The sequence below is a fragment of the Triturus cristatus genome, chromosome 12 (genome assembly GCF_964204655.1).
Source record: "Triturus cristatus chromosome 12, aTriCri1.1, whole genome shotgun sequence".
NCBI classification, from domain to species: domain Eukaryota; kingdom Metazoa; phylum Chordata; class Amphibia; order Caudata; family Salamandridae; genus Triturus; species Triturus cristatus.
Genome location: NC_140595.1, coordinates 428,584,614 through 428,605,412, shown reverse-complemented (window position 1 = coordinate 428,605,412; position 20,799 = coordinate 428,584,614). Strand labels below are relative to the sequence as shown.

Below are 20,799 nucleotides of genomic sequence, written 5' to 3'. Positions count from 1 at the left end.
TACTGGGATGTGTAGAAAAAAGTGACGGTCCACTGGTTATTTTAGCAATATAGTCTTCTGTGTAGAGAGGAGCTTCGTCCTCCGACATTATAGCCTTTCATGGAATAGAACCCTATTTTTAATCTCAAACCAGTTGAAGGACACCACAAATGTGGCACTTGTTGTGCATGTACCAACACTGTCGAAGGTACCGAACTCACATACAACTCCATTAAATGGGTACATAAAGAGTTCACGAACTGTAAAACAAGGAACGTTGTGTACGCCATTATGTGCTCCTGTCCAAAGATGTACATCGGAAAAACAACACAATCAGCGGATTGTTCAACATCTCTTTAGAATAAAGCAAAAAGTTCTAACAGCACCTATGGTACCTCATTTTGTTGAAAAGGAACACACTGCGAAAGATTTTGTGTGGACAGTCTTGTCAGGAATTAAATCATCACCTAGAGGCGGCTACGACACCGAAACCCTCTTGCATAAAAGAGAAGCCTATTTGATTATGAAATATAATTGTGTCATGGATGGCTTAAACGAGAAGTCAGAGCTACATCAAATTTTACCCTGAAGTTCTCTATAAATAATTCAGGTATTACGCAAGGCTGAAATGAGAAGTTTGAGTTATACTGTACTCAATACGAAACTCCCCGAAAATCACTTAAGAATTACGATACTATCCCCATTAAGCATAAAAGAACACCAGCAATGCACTCACTTGGCTATTTAATATTCCAAAACTTTATATAGTTTCTACATAGGCGAACAAAAATTGATTTATAACCTAGAATCAACGCTATGGTTCACAGCATGGGTAATAATATGTAAAATGTCACAAATTATTGAGTTGAGAGTTGATTATCTTGCATCAGCCCGAAATGCATTCACTGAAACCCAAAATCTGTGGTTTTGTTCCATCCTATTCAAAAAGAACAGCATATCCCAGAATGCACTAACAAGGGGTCGTCAAATATTTCCTGTTAAACAGGATATAGTCAGAAGAATCCGACGCTATAGACCATTTCTGATTGTATCAGGCGTTGGTTGGATTGTAAATGCTGACGACGAGGCGACCAAAAGTCAGTTGCTTGCCCTTGATGAAGAGAATTAACCGGATTGAATAAGCAGTTAGTGTTACTCTCTTCACATTACAGAACGAAGTTTGCGTTCTTTCAAAAACACATAATTCAATGATCGGCGTTCACGTAATAGAGTAAGTGAATCTCCAAACACTCGGCTTTTTAACATTATTCAAGTTACCGGCCATTAAATAAAATGCATGTATAATTCTTCTTGTTTCAGCCAGCGCGGCACGAGCCCCGCATAAGTAAAACAATTACTGATTGTAACGAGTGGCGAGGATACTTGAATCAGTATTCCCTGGAGTGTAGATCTCCAGAAATGATAATTATGAGATAAGAAGCAGAGCCATGCTTACACGGAGATGTCCTGGTTTTTCAGGTCCTGGATATAAGATGTTTCATTCATTCAAGAAGTACCACAAATCACTCCTAAAATCTCAGGTAATACTATTTTCAGGCAGATGTTGTCAATAGAATATAGAGAAGAGATGGGGGGCAATTCATTTTAGGTAACCCCTTTTTGATTTAATTTTGACTTGCAGGTTACACCGTGCTTTTAGCCCTGATGAAAATCCCTCAATTGATTACTGGGATTGGAAACGCGTCGGCAATTTCCATTTTTTGTGCCACTAAGGATATACAGAGAAGCTTCTGATGTCTGAAGAGGGCTTTCAAAATTAAATGTACCCCACAGAGCAATATTAATCCAGTGTGGCAGCAGTTCCCCGACATAGGCCAAGCTGTAGGGCCTTTCAGGAATTGCTCTTTATAATTATCAATATGAACATTTCGCTTGTTTAATTTTTGCTTGATTCTGGTTTAATTTCTGTCCAATGTTGTCTAATGTTCACATTTGTTGTATGTTATTTTTTGATTACACATATGTTTTGTTTACAGTGTTTGTGCAATGAAACGCATTTGACTCAGACATGACTTGAAATGTCTCTATAAATGTACTTAAAATGTTTTTTTTAATAATGTGATTAATGACATTTGAAGTATAAGAACTTTTCTGTCTTAACTTTTGTCTGCCTAAATAAATAGCGGTACACAAACTGACAGCCAGGTTGCTCCTTTTTTTCTACAATTATAATTATACGTCCATACCTGGCATCATTTTTTGGACAATAACCCCCCCCCTTTTTTTGCCTCTTCATTCTCAGGGTGGTATCCTCCGTCTAAAATAACAATAAAATGACAGCCTTCATGAAAACCCTTTTATGAAACTAAGATTTGAAAAATGTGGTTGGGCTTGCTCATTGCGCTTTGTCTTTACAGCGCGTCTATTTCATATACATCACACAATACATGAGTGATATTTCAAATGGCATATAGGAAACATTCTTGGAGAATGTTGTTTTAGCAAACACGTATTATTTGCTTAGTATTTGTTCTTGTGGACTGCTCTGACTCCTTGCAATGATTACTGTTCAAAAGACAATATCTTTTTTTTCATACAGTGACTGTGCAAGTTTCTCTTCTTTGCATTACTGGGTTGGGCTCCACAAGGGATCTACTGAGGAGCTGACTCGCGTGATGGAATTTGCATGGTTTGCAATTGGCTTTGAGCCGGTTTGTGGTTGCTGTTCTGATGATCATAACTGCGAACTTATGTTTCCCATTATTTGAGGCAGTATGTCTTTTGCCTCAGTAGAATTAATTTTGGTGAGTGAAAGTGGAAGGGTTTGTGGTGAAGTTGCAAGCCACCAGCTATGCAGTCTATACTCCCACTTCCCTTCTATCTTTGCATTGATTCCAGCAAGAACAATTTGTATTTCCTAAGAATACCTCCAAACTGTTAGCCATGCTTTACCACTGATCTTGCAGTCTGGTGATGCTCCAATGCTCAGAGAAGTAATTCTTACTCCTGTTTCAGACCTCCAGGTAGACTCCTCCAGTAAGGCTACACCAAGGGGAGAACGAGTACTGTTGCTTCCTGCTGAGCCTCCTTGCAGCTGGGCCGTACTCTGGTGAAATATGTCAGTCCACCCCCAGATTCCCAGTGAGGCTAAAAGAACTAAGAAGGGCAGCGACATCTGCAGGGGGGTGGTGTGTTAGGAATATTGTATGTCTGCATGTGTATTTCTGTAAAGCATGTTTGAATGTGTCTGTGATGTAAATTCCCTGCCCCATGGTAGCTTTGATTGTCCTATGGTTGAAACCCGTCTGTTCTTGTGGCTTGGGGTTTGGGCAACACCATGATCATGACTGCCTGATGCTAAAACATTTCAACCTAATATTTGAATAGTTCATGCTGACATATTTTTCATGTCTCAAATGTTTTTTTCTTGGTCACAGAGTGCATTTTCTTCCTGCTATGAAATAATTCATCGAGCTGATGTAAGTACTTAGTAATCTGCACTGTATTTTATCACGGTTAAAAGAACGGCTATTTGAGGTCTCATCTTGTTAGATTAATGTATCTAGTTGGCCAGTCTGAGCCAGATCATCTCAAATCTGCTTAAACTGAGGGCTATCTTGGCTATTTGAGGTACATGATTGTCAAACATATTCCTATCTGGTGGCATACCTCGGGCGCGGTGGTGTGTAGGGGCTGTGGACAACCAGAGAAATCTCTGGTGCATGTGGTATGCCTCCCCCCAGCACTGTTGGACTTGCGTAGATCAAAACTGAGTCCGGACCTGCAAGCAGGGTATCGTTGCTGCCTTGAATCCAGAGAACAAGGCCCTAAACATTAGGTTTATGATCTTTATCCATCAGGCATAATGCAAGTTTAAGCAATCCATTAGTATCATTAAAATCACTGGAAAATAAGGTAACCGCCACAGGTGGTCACAACAATCTGTTAAAAAAAAAAAAAAACAAGCATTGAAAATGCAATAGGTCTCGCCTTTGATTAAGTTAAAGCATTTGCTTTGCTAATGATATTGTATAGCAAAGCAAATGGCTTTAACTTAATGAAAGGCGAGACCTATTAAATTTTTAATGATTGTTCATTTTTAGTACGAAGTGTCAGTTTTGAGAAGGCTGCTGTAAATATTGTGATGTTTGGAGCACAAGCTGACGTTCAGATATGTAGCTAATTTACTCCACTGCCAGATGACAAAATAAAATTGTGTTAATGCACCGCACGTGGAGCCATCCCCGGACCTCCCCCAGTGCACCTAAATCACCCATAGCTTAGCTGCCTCACGCGGATGATGGTTTTGTTGATGTGTGCCAGCAGAGGTCCATGGGTGAAGTGAGGGCAAGGAAGGGGGCTGAAGGGCTGTTAAAAACATCGCACAAAGTATGATAATAAAGCACTAAAACCACATTACACAGGTAAATCAGACAGACACGAACAGGCAGGGACAAGGCTGGAGCAAGATGAGAAGCAAGGACAAGGCTGGAGCAAGATGAGAAGGGTGTCGCTGTTGGCATAACCATAATGCACTCAGCTCCATGCGCCCCTCAGAAAATTGGCGCCCTGGGCCCAGCTCGCCCATGCTAAAGGCTGGTCCTGCTCCCCAACCCATCCCCATTCCTCACACTATAAAACAACCTCACCAGTTTCTCTAGTGTCCTGCGCCCCTCTTATCAATCATGAAACCCCCTACTTTAAACTCCACCCCATCGCACGCTTCCTGCACCATGCATAACCTCCTACCCTATGCCCCCCAACTCTAAGGTCCCCTGCATAAACCCTGCCAGTCTAATTTCCTCATTATAAACCTCACCTTGTATTGGCAAGATGGATAACTCAGGAAGATGAAAGATCAACGCAGAAACATGGAGTGGACTGAAGGTCTAAAATGTGAATCTTGGCATGGGCAACTCATCTTTCTGGGGTTGTTGAATAGCGAAATCATAATGCGTTATTTACAGTTTGACATGAAGCGCTTTGGAGCTAGGTTTTGCTATAACAATTATAAACATACATTTCGGCCTTACTGTTCAAGGGTCAGATATAAAATGTGGCACCAAAAGTCCCAAAACTGGAAGCTAGTGCAACTCCAATCATGTAACAGTTTATAACCAATGAAAAAATACCAGGCTTCCTTCTATCACCTACACTATGATTGGGGCGGGGATGAAACTGTGTTTCTGGTAGCCCACCAAAGCACATCAAAAAGCTCCTATCAAACGTCTTATTCCGACTGGTTGAAAGAGTGGCCAATCAAATGGCTGTTCATTCAGCAATGTCATTGACCAACCTTTCAGTCAGAGAAGGGCCATGCTTTCTGACTGGCCGATAAACGCCAATTACAGTAGTCCTTACATGCCGAGCCAACAAAGACAGAGAATTAAAAGCAATCAAGCTGTCTTTACTTAAGCTCGGCCTTTGCTCTAAGACTAATTAGGCGCTGTTGTACCATATGCCCAGGAATTCGCAACTGCCACAAGATGAGTTATATGCCTGATGTTTATATATGCTTTGATCCACAGGCCAAACGTTTGAATTAGCTGGCGAGGTTATCCGTAGCCTGCCATCCATAGCAAGCAGATTGTAATCATCTGGGTAACAATAGAAGCACCTGTCATTCACAGCGCTTATAAACTGCAGAAGTGTGGGATCAAACGTTATATAAAAGATAATCTGTAATGAGATTGGAAAGAAGGCAATTTTTAACATCCATTAGTAAGATAAGTTTCCATGTAAATGGCTATTCATTATACTATGTGACTTGTTACATTTTATCTTTTTATACCAAGTCACATGGTCAGTGACTGGCTACCGCCCCCTCCCTATGACCTCACCAACCCCCGGACACAGGAACATAAAAACATGGTATCTTTGGAAGGCGGGAGGTTGCAAGACCCCCCGGCCGTATTTATTAAGTTATAAAACAATAAACTTTATAATTGCACGATAAACAGTTATACAAAAATCAGCAGGACATTAGATACATTATTGTCAACAGGTGTGAGTGACTATCCTTAACAAAAACTCTAATACAGATTGTTTCCTAACCGAGTCTAACATCCTCCTCTGCATTTTTGTATACTAACATTTCTGGGCCATATGGCAAGGTCGCTAACCGGTGTCAGGTCCTACTAGCTGCGCCTCCCCTAAAGATGTGCGCATGCGCAGCCGGGCCCGGTAATTAACCCGGTCCACGCCGTGAACTTCATTTACCCACTAAAGGAGGGCCCTTACTCTGCGCCATCCGGTGACGTCATGAGTATGCGCGCGCGGGGTGGCTACCAGCCTAAGGAAAGCGTGACTTTCCAACCCGCGCCCCTTTGAAGCACCAGTTACCTTGCCCCTGAAGTTCTAGGAGGGGCCAATGACCCCTCCCCCTGGGCGGGAACCTCCATAGGATGATGCCCGCCCCCTCAGACCTTAAAATAGTTGCTCACCGGTCATGACCTTACCGCATGCCCCATTCCTAATAAATACGACGACCTATGGGAAAAATTCTAAAGGACAACTACACTGACTAAGTCATACATTATGTATAACACCGTAGACCTACAAGGGAAAAAAGGGCCTAAACACAATTGCACCAGCAACACATAATACAGTACCATTCACTACAATGGGAGAGAAAGGCCTACGAGAAAGCATCATCAGCAACATAACATTCCAGATACAGTATCGGTCACTACAATGGGAGAGAAAGTCCTAAAAGAAAACCTCATCAGAAAATAAACATTCCAGATACAGTTTACTACGCCTGGGAAATTAAGCTAACAACATCCTAGCAATTTACACACTAAATCGGACTAGTAACGCATCAACCGCGTACTCCAGGGATGGTGGGTGGGAAAAACAAGAAGCCCCGAGCGCAGGGCACGTCCGGTGTGGGGGAGCGTCCAGGCAACAAGGGGGTCACCTGGGCGCTCGCCGCTTCTTTATCCCTCAGCAGCCCGCCCCCTCCCCCCCGACCCGGATGCCGATTAGCGTCATCCGGGTCAAGGGAGGGTGGCAACCAATCGGTGGCAGGGCGCGCCCCCAGAGGACGCGCCCCCCCACCGAGAGGTCCAGGAGGTAAGGGCGGTCGCCGCACCACCATGCGGGCGGGGGGGCCAAGAGCCCCCCCTTTTCACATGGTCAGTGACTGGCTACCGCCCCCTCCCTATGACCTCACCAACCCCCGGACACAGGAACATAAAAACATGGTATCTTTGGAAGGCGGGAGGTCGCAAGACCCCCCGGCCGTATTTATTAAGTTATAAAACAATAAACTTTATAATTGCACGATAAACAGTTATACAAAAATCAGCAGGACATTAGATACATTATTGTCAACAGGTGTGAGTGACTATCCTTAACCAAAACTCTAATACAGATTGTTTCCTAACCGAGTCTAACATCCTCCTCTGCATTTTTGTATACTAACATTTCTGGGCCATATGGCAAGGTCGCTAACCGGTGTCAGGTCCTACTAGCTGCGCCTCCCCTAAAGATGTGCGCATGCGCAGCCGGGCCCGGTAATTAACCCGGTCCACGCCGTGAACTTCATTTACCCACTAAAGGAGGGCCCTTACTCTGCGCCATCCGGTGACGTCATGAGTATGCGCGTGCGGGGTGGCTACCAGCCTAAGGAAAGCGTGACTCTCCAACCCGCGCCCCTTTGAAGCACCAGTTACCTTGCCCCTGAAGTTCTAGGAGGGGCCAATGACCCCTCCCCCTGGGCGGGAACCTCCATAGGATGATGCCCGCCCCCTCAGACCTTAAAATAGTTGCTCACCGGTCATGACCTTACCGCCACAGGCCAGCATTGTTAACCGACAATCTGGCCTCCCCCTTACCTAGACCTAAGCCCGGAGCGCACTTACTTTGCAAATCCCTCCAACTAGGCCCAGACATTATTAGACCACAAGACGTTCGCTGCCTCCGTCAAGTGTACCCCGTCCCTCAGGTAGATCTGCTCGCCCCAGATACACCCATGTGGAATCGTCTGCAACCGGGGGGCTCGAAATAGTTTGTCCAACTGTGTGTTGATCCTCCGTACCGAGTGATTCAACGCCCTTACCGAGTCCCCCCCTCGCCACTGCCACCGAGGGATAAGTTGCGACCAAACTACTGTGGAACCCGGGCAAGTCCTGGCCACCCACCCCACAGTGGAGATGATCTCCTCAATAAGCATGTGCCTCCCCAATTTGACCAAATCATTCTCCCCCAGGTGAAGTATCACCACTGACGGGGGGGCGGGCAGCTGAGCTAAGAGTCCCTGGAAAAAGTTCCGAAACTGGCTGAGGCATAAACCCCCCCTCCCGAAGAATGAGATATCAAACCCCTTTTACGCCGCCTTCATCCTACGGTCTCCTGAAAGAAAAACATGTTCCGCACGCCTAACATAAGAGTGGCCCACAATCCAAGTCACCAATTTCCTGTGTCCTCTGTGCTGTGCTGCTGTCGGTCGTTGGTGCCCGGTGGCGAGTTCCTCCCCTGCGTGACAGGTTTGAGAAACTGCAAAAAACCAGAAACATACCAGGCGTGAGCAACGTCCTGTCACAACATGTCAATTCGTACATAACTATTGTAACGTTCGGACGACCATCTCCCCAGTCTCTTCACATTCTCAACTGAGAGACCCCTCGCCACTGTCAGAAAAACTCTAGGTACTTTACAACATGTGTACCCCCACATACCGTTTGTAGCAATTGGAATTGGGTGACCATCTCCCAATTCTTCCAACACTGTTCACATGCAGACTCCTTGTGATTGCCTCCGTGGCAGCGCCTACCTTAAAGGAGTGTGTGCCAAATTCCTTCGGGTCAAGGCCCACCCTGGCAATAGTCAACTCCATGACTCTTCTGAACTGGTATTTGGTTAAAGGGGGGGCCGTCAGCCTGTAGTAGGAGCGACCCACCCAACTGTCCACCTCGCTGCTTGATGAAAGCCTCTACACGGTGTACCTGGCAGCAAGGATTATCCCTCGCCCTGTGCAGTACCACAGTCTCCCCCCGTGACCCCTGATCAGTTTTTGATCTCAAAATTGTCACCCACAATGTGTCTCCCTGTATTGTTGTGTTCAGGAATTGGATACCCCCCTGCCTATCTGCCTTGGAGAAATTTGGCATTGTTTGACGAATCCTCACCAAAGTTTCAAAACGAGTTCAACACTCAATTCAGCTACTGTCGCAAATGTTTTGGAGTGATCCATCAAGCAGGAGCAGAGAAGGGGGGGGGGGTGCCCAAACAAATTTTCCGCATGTTAATTTACATTGGAAATTTAGACGTGGCTACAGCCTGAACTGCTGAACAGAAATACACCAAATTTGACAGGAAGGTAGATGTTGGTCCAGGGTAGTGCCTTCTTGTGATTTGATGTACATTTTTCCAGTAGTTCTTGAAATATTAAGAAAAAAAAAAAAAAATTTGTATATATAAGGAAGCAGAGGGTCCATATATATATATATATATATATATATATATATATATATATATATATATATATATATATATATATATATATATATATATATATATATATATATATATATATATATATATATATATATATATATATATATATATATATATCCAACCTACTGGCGGTCGCCAGTAGGTAGTTATAGTTAGGACCACGTTTCCATAGGAAAACCTCAACATTCTATTTTGAATAACTTTGGCGCCGGTCGACGAATCCTCGCGAATTTCTCAAAATAGGTGGGGCGCTACGCTCCGCTCCTACCCTGAAAGTCTCGGGGGGATTCGTCAAGCGGGGGCTGAGATAAAAGGGGGGTCCCAAAACGCGTTTTTCCCATGCATTTTTCCATAGGACCTTTAGAACGAGCTACAGCCCGAACGGCTGAACAGAATTACTAGAAATTTGGCAGAGAGGTAGTCCCTAGGTCAAGGAAGTGCCTTTTGTAGGTTTGGTGTAAATCTGTTCAGTAGATTCTGAGAAAATAGCCTTTAAATCAATATATATATCTGAGCCCGCTTACGGTACGCTTACCGTACGCTTACCGTACGCTTACCGTAAGCTTACGGTGGCGTGCGCGAGCGCGATTCTGATTGGCTCTTAGATCTTAGTAAACATTCGAATCGGCCGAAACCAGGAAGCGGCGTCCGCCATTTTGTCTCTCGCACTGAGTGTTGTTTATCAAACATGATGGCCAAAAACATGTTACGGGGCTGTTTTGACAACTCCCTCCCACATAGTCATGTTGAGGGAGTCCCCAAACATCCCCCAAGAGCAAAAACGGTTTTATTTTTTTTTCGGCAATTTCGCGGGGTACGCTTACCGTACGCTTACCGTACGCTTACCGTACGCTTACCGTAAGCTTACCGTACGCTTACGGTAAAAAAATAAAAATAAAAAAACCACTATCCACACTTACCCCACCCCCTGTGCTTTTGGTGGCCGCAGGCCACCAAATGTGCAGGGCTTATTAATAGAGAAAAAAAACGTAATTTTGGCAACATGAAATTATAAAATCGAAATAAAAAAAACACTATCCACATTGACCTCACCCCCTGTGCTTTTGGTGGCCGAAGGCCACCAAATGTACAGGGCTTATTAAAGTTGATAAAAACCGTGCACGGAACGAACTGCGTTAAGTGGGCGCGCACGCCACAAATGGCGTAAAGTAACTTAGCATTTAAAAAACCGTACAAATTCACTGAAAAAACCATAGGTTTCACACACGTTATAGTTAGGAAATAGCATTTAAAAAACCTTGCTAATTCACTGAAAAAACCATAGGTTTCACACAAGTTATAGTTAGCTGGACATTTTACTGATAAAAAACCAATGAAATTCCCCCGTTATAGTTACTGTAGGCAACTATAACTCACGCAACCGTAATCCTCTGCTGATGACATATGTGTCTTTATGAAAAAAAAATATTTGTAATATATGTATAGCTAAAATTTAATGGAAGAAGATATGGGCAAATAAGTGTCTAAATACAGTATTAGCATCAGCAGAGGATTGCGGTCGCGTGAGTTATAGTTGCCTACAGTAACTATAACGGGGGAATTTCATTGGTTTTTTATCAGTAAAATGTCCAGCTAACTATAACTTGTGTGAAACCTATGGTTTTTTCAGTGAATATATATATATATACATATACATATACATACATATACACACACACATGGTCCAGAAAGAGTGCTTTTTGTTATCTGGTGTAAAGCCATTCAGTAGTTTTGGAGCTATCAGGGATTATAAAATGTGTGTATCTAGGGTCCTGTTAAATGCCATCCATGTTCTGCTTTGCAGTTTAGACCTCTGGAGAGCATGAATGAGGACGGAATATATTTCTGGCGGGATTGGGCCGTCAGTGTGAGAGAAGGCGGGGATAGGTTTTTATTATTTTAAGTTGTGCAGAGTACACTACAATGTGAACTGTGCAGTGTTTTTATCTTGTTTCCACTGACTTACAACTCATCACCTGCCACATCTGCTCCCTTTCCCCATGTCCACCATGCCCACCATGCCCACTGTTGATGTTATCTCCTCCCAAGCGCCCTATTAATGCATCACATGGAGCATTAGGGGGTTGGGAAATCCACGCAAGCGACCACACATACTGTTATATCTGGATAGACATAGCATTCACATTGCTCCTTTACAAGAGACTTATTTGAGTGCTGCCACTAGTATGTCCTTTGCAGAAAGATGGGCTTCTCACAGACTATTTTCCACATACTCCTCATATACACAGGGAGCGGGTGCCTACATACCGCAGGGATCCCTCTGTGATGTGTAGGGATGCTACACTATCATGTGGGGAAAGTTGTACACCCATCCATCACATTTGTGAATTGCTATGTGCCTAATACAGATGACCCTGGTGACTGTCTCTGGAGCCAAGTTACATCCATTGGCCCATCTTTGCTATTGTGGGGCGATGACTTTAACACAACTTTATCTGTGGAAGTGACAGCTCATGCATACCGCCCACCTACTGTAACATCGCTGCCCATCACCTCCGCGATATCAGGGAGGAGCATAATCTGCTTGGAGAACACATCCCCCGAAGACTAAAGAAGGCACTTTGTATTTAGGTGTAAATGAGAAGTGGTCTAGGCTATCTCACTAGTTGATCTCAAGGGGAGTGGAGTCTTGGGTGTGGGAGGTTTGTCATCTTGCATGCACATACTCTGACCACTCTCCAGTCCTACTTGTGATGTCCATTCCCACCCAGACCCCCCGTGGCACGAACCGGCACCTGTCCTCGTGCGAGCTTTTGGATCACAAATTTCTTGAGGAACTTCACCAAGAAATCTCGGATTTCTTTTATCAGAAACGCAGTCTCGGTACCACAGATAGGTATGGTATAGAAAGCATTCCAGGACCCGGTTATGGGGCTATGCCTTGCAAAAAATGGGAGATTTCTGCGTTCCCTGCACAATCATCTGGGCCACCTGGAAGACTACCGTAAGCAATTATAATTCCAAATGGGGAACACAGAGGATCCTATAGTAGCTCAGCAGATTACGATAGTATTGTCTGAATTTCATGAAGTGGCTAATAGAGAATGCCTCCTCTGCAGTAAATATGCCAGGGCATATAGGGAGGGTAAGACCACAGGACACACTCTGGCCACTATGCCCAGATGGGAATTAGACGCCAAACACATTCTAGGAGTCTGGGAAGAGTCGGGGGCCCTACACATGGATGCTACACATCCTCCAAACGTTATACACTGTACAGCTTTCTTAATACTTCTAAAAGGGAAGAACTCATTGATGCTGCCGCAGATCGAGAAGATGTGGTCTTGGGAAAGCTGGAAGGGAAAGATCCAATATTATTCATGGAGACCTGTCCCCTAGCACCTGAAACACGTACAAATGAAAGTACTACCTCTAGTTGAGATTCTAAGAGCTCTGTGGATACAACAAAAGAATTACTCTGAAGCAAATATACCAAGGCACCTTACTTACTATGTAATGCCTCAGAGGCAAACAGATAGATGACAGAAGAAGCAAGAAAAAATATGCTAATAGCAAAACAAACTAGCTACGTTTGCAGATTTTCCCATGAGGACCATTAAAAATGCACGAAACACTAAGTTTGTTTAGTAGCTTGCAAGTGAAGGAACCTGAGTAGACTGCACAACTTGTGCCCATGCAAGTAACGAACAACCTCAAAACCAAGTGATTTTCAAAGTCGGTAAATTTTGGAAGGCGTGTTTCAATAAAAGATTTGAAGAGCAAGTGATGTGGTCCCATATGTTCTGCCGAGTGCGCTGTAGTAATGCAAGAGATTATCCCAAATGAACCTGTATGACCTTTGGGTGGCAGAATGTGTGCACAATGGCTGCCGGAGTTTTCCTGACACGCGGGTAGCAGAAGAGCCACTTCCTGCACACAAACTTGGTTTCAGCAGTCACGGTGTGGAGTGCAGAGGGCTCCGAATGTAATTCTAGCTCCTGCGGGGTGCCTAGCAAGTGATTTAATGCAGCTTTTGTGCGTTCACATTTATCCAAGTTTCGAGAAGTCAAAAGATCCAATCTTTGGGTTTTCTTTCCACACGCGAACTTGTAAACAGAGCCATCTGAACAAACACAAATAACCACAATGACCGAAATGAAAGAGGTACGTAATATGTGTGTATATATTGGGGCATCAACATTTGTGATGCCTTTTCTCATTGGGCGCGACTTTTATGAAATTCGAAGGCTAAAAAACCTGAAAATGCATATAGTGAAATGGACGGCCATGCACGCTTTCTCTATAAGAAGGTAATTTAAGCAAATGGTTACAAAATTATAGTTATAAATACTTGGCTACACAGTTCAAATGGGAATCACTCTATATTTAAAATGATGTGTAATAACCATTTCCAGGTCGAGACATATTTTCTCACTTTACAGCAAGTAGTTTTCCACTCGCCCTGGCAGCTGCTCGCATTCCTGGGAAGCAGGTATGGATGGAAAAAATGCTGCCTACCATAACTGAACATAATCCACGAGGTCACATTCTATCAACACCCACCAAAAACAAACACCTACCTAGAAGTTATTCATTATGTGTGCCCTCAAATTAGTGATGCGCTTTAAGGTCAAGACAAGATTTAGGCGGGCCGCAGGTAATTCCCTACCCAGATCGATAGTAAAACAAAATAGCGCGAAATCGCCCCCAGGGTCGTGAAGAGCATGCCTGAGCCCGTATCTACACATGCAGTCACGGGGTGATTCCCTGCCCCCATTGGTACTACAGAAAAATCACTAGTAAGCTCCGCGCGGGGCTGGCGAGGTTCTCAATGCCCCCCAAGGGGGCACCAGCAGTCTAACATGCAGTGAAAGTAACCTTTCATTCTCGCTGTGATAAATGCACACATGCGAAAAGAACCGAGGTGGCTGCCTTCCCCGATTAACGGTATTAAGACTAAAATACCAGTACTCCTCAAACGAGGACACACACGCAAGCAATGCAATTACCATTTCTCCCAACAGCCCCCCTATCCCTGGACTGCACACCAACTGTGAAAATATCCATTCCTGCGCATCCATAAAACACGATAAAACTGCCCGTGCCTGTTGTACCACGACATCTCAACTCCCAGCAACTTAACTTTCGAAAATCATGCTCCGGTTGCTCTCGCAGGCTCCACCTCCATGAATACAGCTCCCCAACGACGCCGAAGCTTCCCCTCGTGCCGAAGGCTTGAAACGAGGGACTCGCCCGCAGTTTCGGACCATTTCACCATGCCCCTCTCTGACCACTACCAGACGGAGCTCGGGCGAGAACCAGGGGGGGGGCAGAAGATCTTTATCTGGCTGAGTTCCACGGGGAGCTGCCGTATCTATAGCAGAAAATAAAGGGGACCCAGGAGTGCCCCCAGAAACTTACCCCGGCACCAGTGGAGAATGGGCGGGAAAACCGCTCTGCCGGCGTTCTTTGCCGCACCCCACCCGCTGCCTCGCAATACCTCTTTCCTGCACCGGACCTCGACACAAACGCCCCTTCGAGCCGGATCTGCACCAGCTTCCCCGCAACGGTCCTCCGCTCTATCAGCTGGGCTAACGAAGGCTCCCGCCAACACGAAACCTGCAGAAGGAAGAAAAACAAGAAGCCCCGAGCGCAGGGCATGTCCGGTGTGGGGGAGCGTCCAGGCAACAAGGGGGTCACCTGGGCGCTCGCCGCTTCTTTATCCCTCAGCAGCCCGCCCCCTCCCCCCCGACCCGGATGCCGATTAGCGTCATCCGGGTCAAGGGAGGGTGGCAACCAATCAGTGGCAGGGCGCGCCCCCCAGAGGACGCGCCCCCCCACCGAGAGGTCCAGGAGGTAAGGGCGGTCGCCGCACCGCCATGCGGGCGGGGGGGGCCAAGAGCCCCCCCTTTTCATATTTGCCTGTTCTCTTTGCAAAGTGCTTTGAGACCCTCTCATGTGCTGTTAGCGCTATATAAAAACCTCAAAGTAAATAAATATATTTGTGTCTAAGTGGGGGGTTCAGAGGCAACCCACGATGAAATGAGAAAATATACCGGTCTTCCCTTTTCAATAGAAAAATGTTGATTTGCTTCTTATTAAGAAATAGAGAAGTGTCAAACCTGAAAGTATGAAAGGAAGCAACACCACTCACTGTCTTCCATAAAAATAAAAATTAAGTAGACTGGAGCCACCTTCTTCCTCTTCTAAGAAATGTTTTTGAAAAAAAAACAAGGATCAAATTGTAGCATCATGTTGCAAAATATCACAAGCATAGGCGAGCCGGCTGCTGGCATCGCTTCCACTGGTGCTGCTCAATGGGCACTCGAATGGCCTTCCGCTCTGGCCATCAGCGGGAAAAGCATGGACAGGGAGAGGCTTGAAGGAAAATGCAACCCTAGAATATGTATTGTATTGTAATTGCATATATATATAGCGCTTGCTACCCCTTATGAGGTGTCGAAACACCTTTTTGGCGAGTAACACGCTTCTCCGGAACCCATGAAGGATCAGTGGTGAATCAGTATAGTGAAATATGAGGATTAGTGAAGAATTAGTATAGTGAAATATGAAAGTAATTTGAGTGGTGTGTGCGCTAGGAAAGACATAGTGCACGAGTTTTGTTAATTTTTCGGTTTTTTTTCATGCAAAACCTTTGGGAGGTGATGCTCCCTTTCAACAATAAGGATAAAATTCATTTAAAAACAAAACAAAAAAAATAGCGCTCCAGGCGAAATAGTGTTTTGTCAGCTGGAGTACTCCCGATACACTAAAAGGGTAATTTTCTCAAGTTATTTTTACCAATTGGTCGCCACAAAACATGTGGCCCTCAGGCTGTAGTCAAACCTCACCCTGCTGAAGTGCCAGCCAGCACCCAGGTCTGTGTAGGGTATGTACTTTTTTAGAAGGTATGTTTCCAATCCATGTGTCTCATCCCGGTGTCTAACAAGTAAAATTCACAAAAATGTGTCGAAAAGGTGATTTTCTGCTCGGCTTCTGCACTGGTGTGTGTCTGCTTGTCCATTTGAATATATATACCAGTATATTGCTATGCAACCCCTGCATGTATTGTTTCACAAAGGAAGCACTGGTTGTCGGTCCTATCCAACTTAGCTGCATTCAGTTTATAGGTCACGGTTAAGTTCAGAAGCCCTCACTCTGCATGTTGAAAATACATTTCTGCAGCAAAAACCTGGAAGGGCCATCTGGTGAATGATGTCACAATGGCTGTCATAACCCAACCAGACCTCACCGAACAGAGACATTCCTGAGTGCTTATTGTCGATTGTTGATGATGTAAATTTAGGTAAGAAGACAAGAATCTTACTTTTCACGGGATGGCCCTCTTTGACCCACTGAGCTACTTTATGGATAACTGCATTTTATGAATCACTCAGTCGTTCTGTAAATATAGTGGGTTTGGGGGCTGCAGGTATAATGTGTGCAGTTCAAGCAATTGACTCTCATTCGCACCCCATGATATATTTCCTTAGGCTGATCTCGCAGGGGATCCTGGGACATGTAGTGAGCGAGGAACATGTGCGAAACAGTGTGGAGGAAGGCGGGGGGGGGGGGCATTGGGTATTCTTGTACTGAGTACACAGGTTTAGAGGAACAGAGGACTTGCTGCTCACAATGCAGTGCATTATTTTGGGGGACGAGCTCAAAGGATAAGATGAATTTCTAGCATCTCACCTGTATAAAATGGTACCTCCCCCAGGATGACGCTAATCCCCAGGTAGAAGTAGGCGAGCCCCAGCAGAAGATGTCTGCTTTGCTGGACTGGAGAGATGCGATGATGGGCAGGGACTTTATTGGCAGCTCGAGAGCAGAGCACCTGATTGGCCGATATACGAGCACGTATTGTTTGTGCAGTAACTTTCCCGAGACTATTGTGTATTGTGACAATCATAGCGTTTTCACCCCTTGTGCTACTGCACCGGCTCACATAACTGTACCATTGTGAGTTAGCATAGAAAGGATGCTCTGGGCACTAGTGAAAGCAGGGGAAATCGCCCATTCGATTGTTATTGGGGTAGTAAAATAGAGCAATTATCGTAGTTTAATGGGCCCCGGTGGCACTACACCCGCCGGACTCGTGGTAGATACGCCCCTGCAGGGATCAGTGGGCCCCTCTGGGTCTTGAGCCTCGGTGCCACTGCACCTGCTGGACGCGTGGTAGCTACGCCCAGCTCTGCCTCTTCTGTCCCTGGGGCCGTAGATCCGAAAATGCAGTTGCACTGGTTTCTCACTGCCTTTAGAGTGCACGTGCACGCTCGCGGGATGTCCACCCTGTTACTTCCCAATCCATGTGTCAGTGAATCTACCTCTGAGTGACCCGGTGGAGGAGCCTGCCCAGGGATTCACAAGGCTCTGCAGTCCGGCGTGCCCTGGGCCGAACCGGACAACTAGAGGCAGCTTCATGCTGCACAGAGGTGTGAGGACATGCCTGCTCCGTCCCTGCCTCTGCTCTGCGTCCACTCACCGGATGCCCTCTGTCTACCCATGTCCATCCATCCACTCTCTGCTTCTCTCCTACCCGCCTCAACGACCCTCCATTCATCACAGAATCTCTTCCACCTAGAACCTCAGGCCACTCACTGCCTATTCTCTGCCCCTCTCTCTGTCTCTTCACTCCGCGGGAGAGCCGTGCCTTTCTCTTCCTTACTCACTATTCACCAAGCCCCTCTAAATATAATGCCTCCTTCCTGTTACCAAGCAGTACAAGGCCCATTGCCCGCCAGTCAGTCGCTTCAGCTTTGTGTGTGACGGGTAACAACGAGGCGGTGTTTATAAAGGGCAGGAAAGTCACCTGAATAGCTTGTGATCCGGATGCCAGCATAGCCCCTCCCCATAACTGCCACTCCCAGGAGCTCTTTTAATCTCACCCACCCACTTGCTTCACAGATACTTCACAATATACATACATCCACCAGTATCAATTCCGACTCCAGATTAAAATAAAAGCATGCCTGTTTATTTTTTAAAGACTCAGTGCTACATACAGTTTCTGCCAACCTAATGTGGTCATGTCAGCTAAAGCATTTCAATAACAAGCATTTGCAATGCAATAGGTCTCGCAGTTACACAAGTTAAAGCTATTGGCATTGTAAATGACAATGCCAATAGGCATTGTTATTTGCAATGTCAATAGTTCAAACTCGCGTAAATGCGAGACCTAATGCATTGCAAATGCTTGTTTTTAACTTGCCACTCTTCGTGAACTCCACGTGGATTAAACAAAACTCACACTGTTCTTGAGTAAAAGTAAGCGCATCCGTGTCTAAGTTTCCAAGAAAAAGTTTCCAAGAACAACATGTCCTTTAGCAAACACTTTATTCTTTTAATAAACACCCCACAGCTGCGTCTTTTCAAGCCCCTTTCTCTGCCACCCTGACACTTGCAGTGTGTGAATGCACAAAGCCTTCTTAGCAGCCGGCCTGGCCGGTGTTTCACTACACCCTTTGCACACATCAACAAGGGAAGGGTGGATGGCTGCAGAGAGCGGACACAGCACAAAGAAGCTGGGATTCGCAAACCCCCACTCCCTGTTACCGGTGGGGTGGAAGCTTGGGTCGACGCTTTACCAGTGTTTAAAGAAGCGGTGCCGCTCTACCGGATACAGAGGGATTCGCCAATATCCGGGGAATCAGGTGACGTCAATTTACTCCCATCTGACCCCGCCAATAGTCTGAAAGGGAACGATAAAATGTTACCGTATAATCGCGTTAAAGCGAACACGTGGTGCATCGAGGCAACAACTTTCCATAAAATAATTGGCTGCGCACCTCGGGTTAACGGAGCCTCGGCTAAGTGTCTGCTCTCTTCTAAACAAAGCCTGTTTATCGAGGCTCAAAAGTCTCTTAATGCGTATAACCTCCTGTTACTTGTTAGTGACCAAACAGCCGCTGAATGAGCAGAGGCCAGAAGCACATATAAAACAAAAGTAAAATGCTGTCTGAAGATAAAAATAATACTATTACGTTAGTTACAGGATACGAACTTTCACCGCTACAGCAGTGAACAAAAAAATCATCAGGGCTCGTTTTAGAGCCTTTACGGTAATTTTGTTTAAAGCTTCCCCTCAATGCAACACACATCTCCAGAGTGCAGCAGGATTTGGAATGTCAGACAATACTGGCTGCAGGCAAAAGTTACTTCACAGATAGTCAAATGTATGCTATGTATAATGCGTTTTTTTTTTAACATGTCTGTAGTGCCCTGTCATATTTGATGCACCTGAAAAAACTCGCAGCGTAGCGTACTCTATCGGAGAGAGAAATAACAGGACACACTTCAATTAAGCTTAAAGCAATACAGCTCTCATAAGAAACAACAATAGCGCACCACCACCTCGCCTACAAATTCGGTTGTGAGAGTTGTTCAAAAAGATGCTGTTCGTCTGATGCCTAACTGTGGACAAGAAAGAGTTTCAGGAATAACCTAATTATGCACTGGGTATAACCTACTTACGCACCGGGTATAACCTACTTACGCACTGGGTATGCCTTGAAGAATCACACCGATTCAGTGTTATCAATATATTAATTTAAATAGTAATAGCATTCCTACATTCAAAACCAAAGGCGCATGTTACCAAATGTTCAACAATTACGTTGCCATGTTTCCTACAATGGCAGTTTGCAGAGTACTAATAAAGTACAACTGACTGGTGAATAAATATAATGCCATTAAAATGCTTACAGAAAGGGTGATATTTAACCATCCAAATGAATACCTTTTTTTAAATTGCCCATAGAAAAAATACGTACAGATGGATACAATACCCACAGATACGTTTGACTTCAAATGTGGCAACTACTTCTAAGCCTTACAACATTTTCCATTTTCTGCTCAGTACCTCTCAGTGGAAATACGCCACAGCACGTGGCTAGAGTAAAGGAGAGGAAAGTATTTCTAGCACTGGCAATATATAAACAGATTAAGCATGCATGCTTAGTAATTGTGCAACTCACTATCTCCGAGCACCAACAAAAACTTGAGATGGGCACAGCCTTTTACAATTGGCCATTTATCATCAGTCTGAAGCGTGAGAATACCCTCTCGAACGTGGCAAAGTGACACACACAAGACAAGCCGGGCGAAGCGTGGCGCGCGCGCTTGGCGGGGGAGCGCATTCCAGGCGGGGGAGCGGATCCTTTGAAGTGCGATGCCAAACGGATTGCATGGCGGCACGATGGGCGTGATTGTGCGTGTGCTAGCCATGCAATCCGCTTTTTGGGAGCACTTTTAAAAGCCCCTTACAATAGTCTCGCTTTGCGATCGCTTTCGCGATAGCAAGGCGAGACCTAAAAACAAGCATGGTCCGCTTTCACTTTCGTCCGGAGCATGGGGATTCCTTGTCTTTATGAGGCCATGTGTTTTGAACACATGGCCCCATAAAGATAAGAAACCTTTTGCGACGCACGGAAAGCAGAC

General features: G+C 45.2%; 1 long non-coding RNA gene across 1 annotated transcript in view; it reads left to right on the top strand.

Annotated features, from left to right (window-relative positions):
• The first annotated feature begins 1,076 nt into the window (after window positions 1–1,076).
• The window catches only part of LOC146776061 (uncharacterized), a 114,587-nt gene continuing 94,864 nt past the window's right edge, over window positions 1,077–20,799 (top strand). The window contains exons 1-2 of the long non-coding RNA XR_014972308.1: window positions 1,077–1,210; window positions 1,300–1,520. This is a non-coding gene — a long non-coding RNA (uncharacterized LOC146776061). The remainder of the gene's footprint in view (window positions 1,211–1,299; window positions 1,521–20,799) is intronic.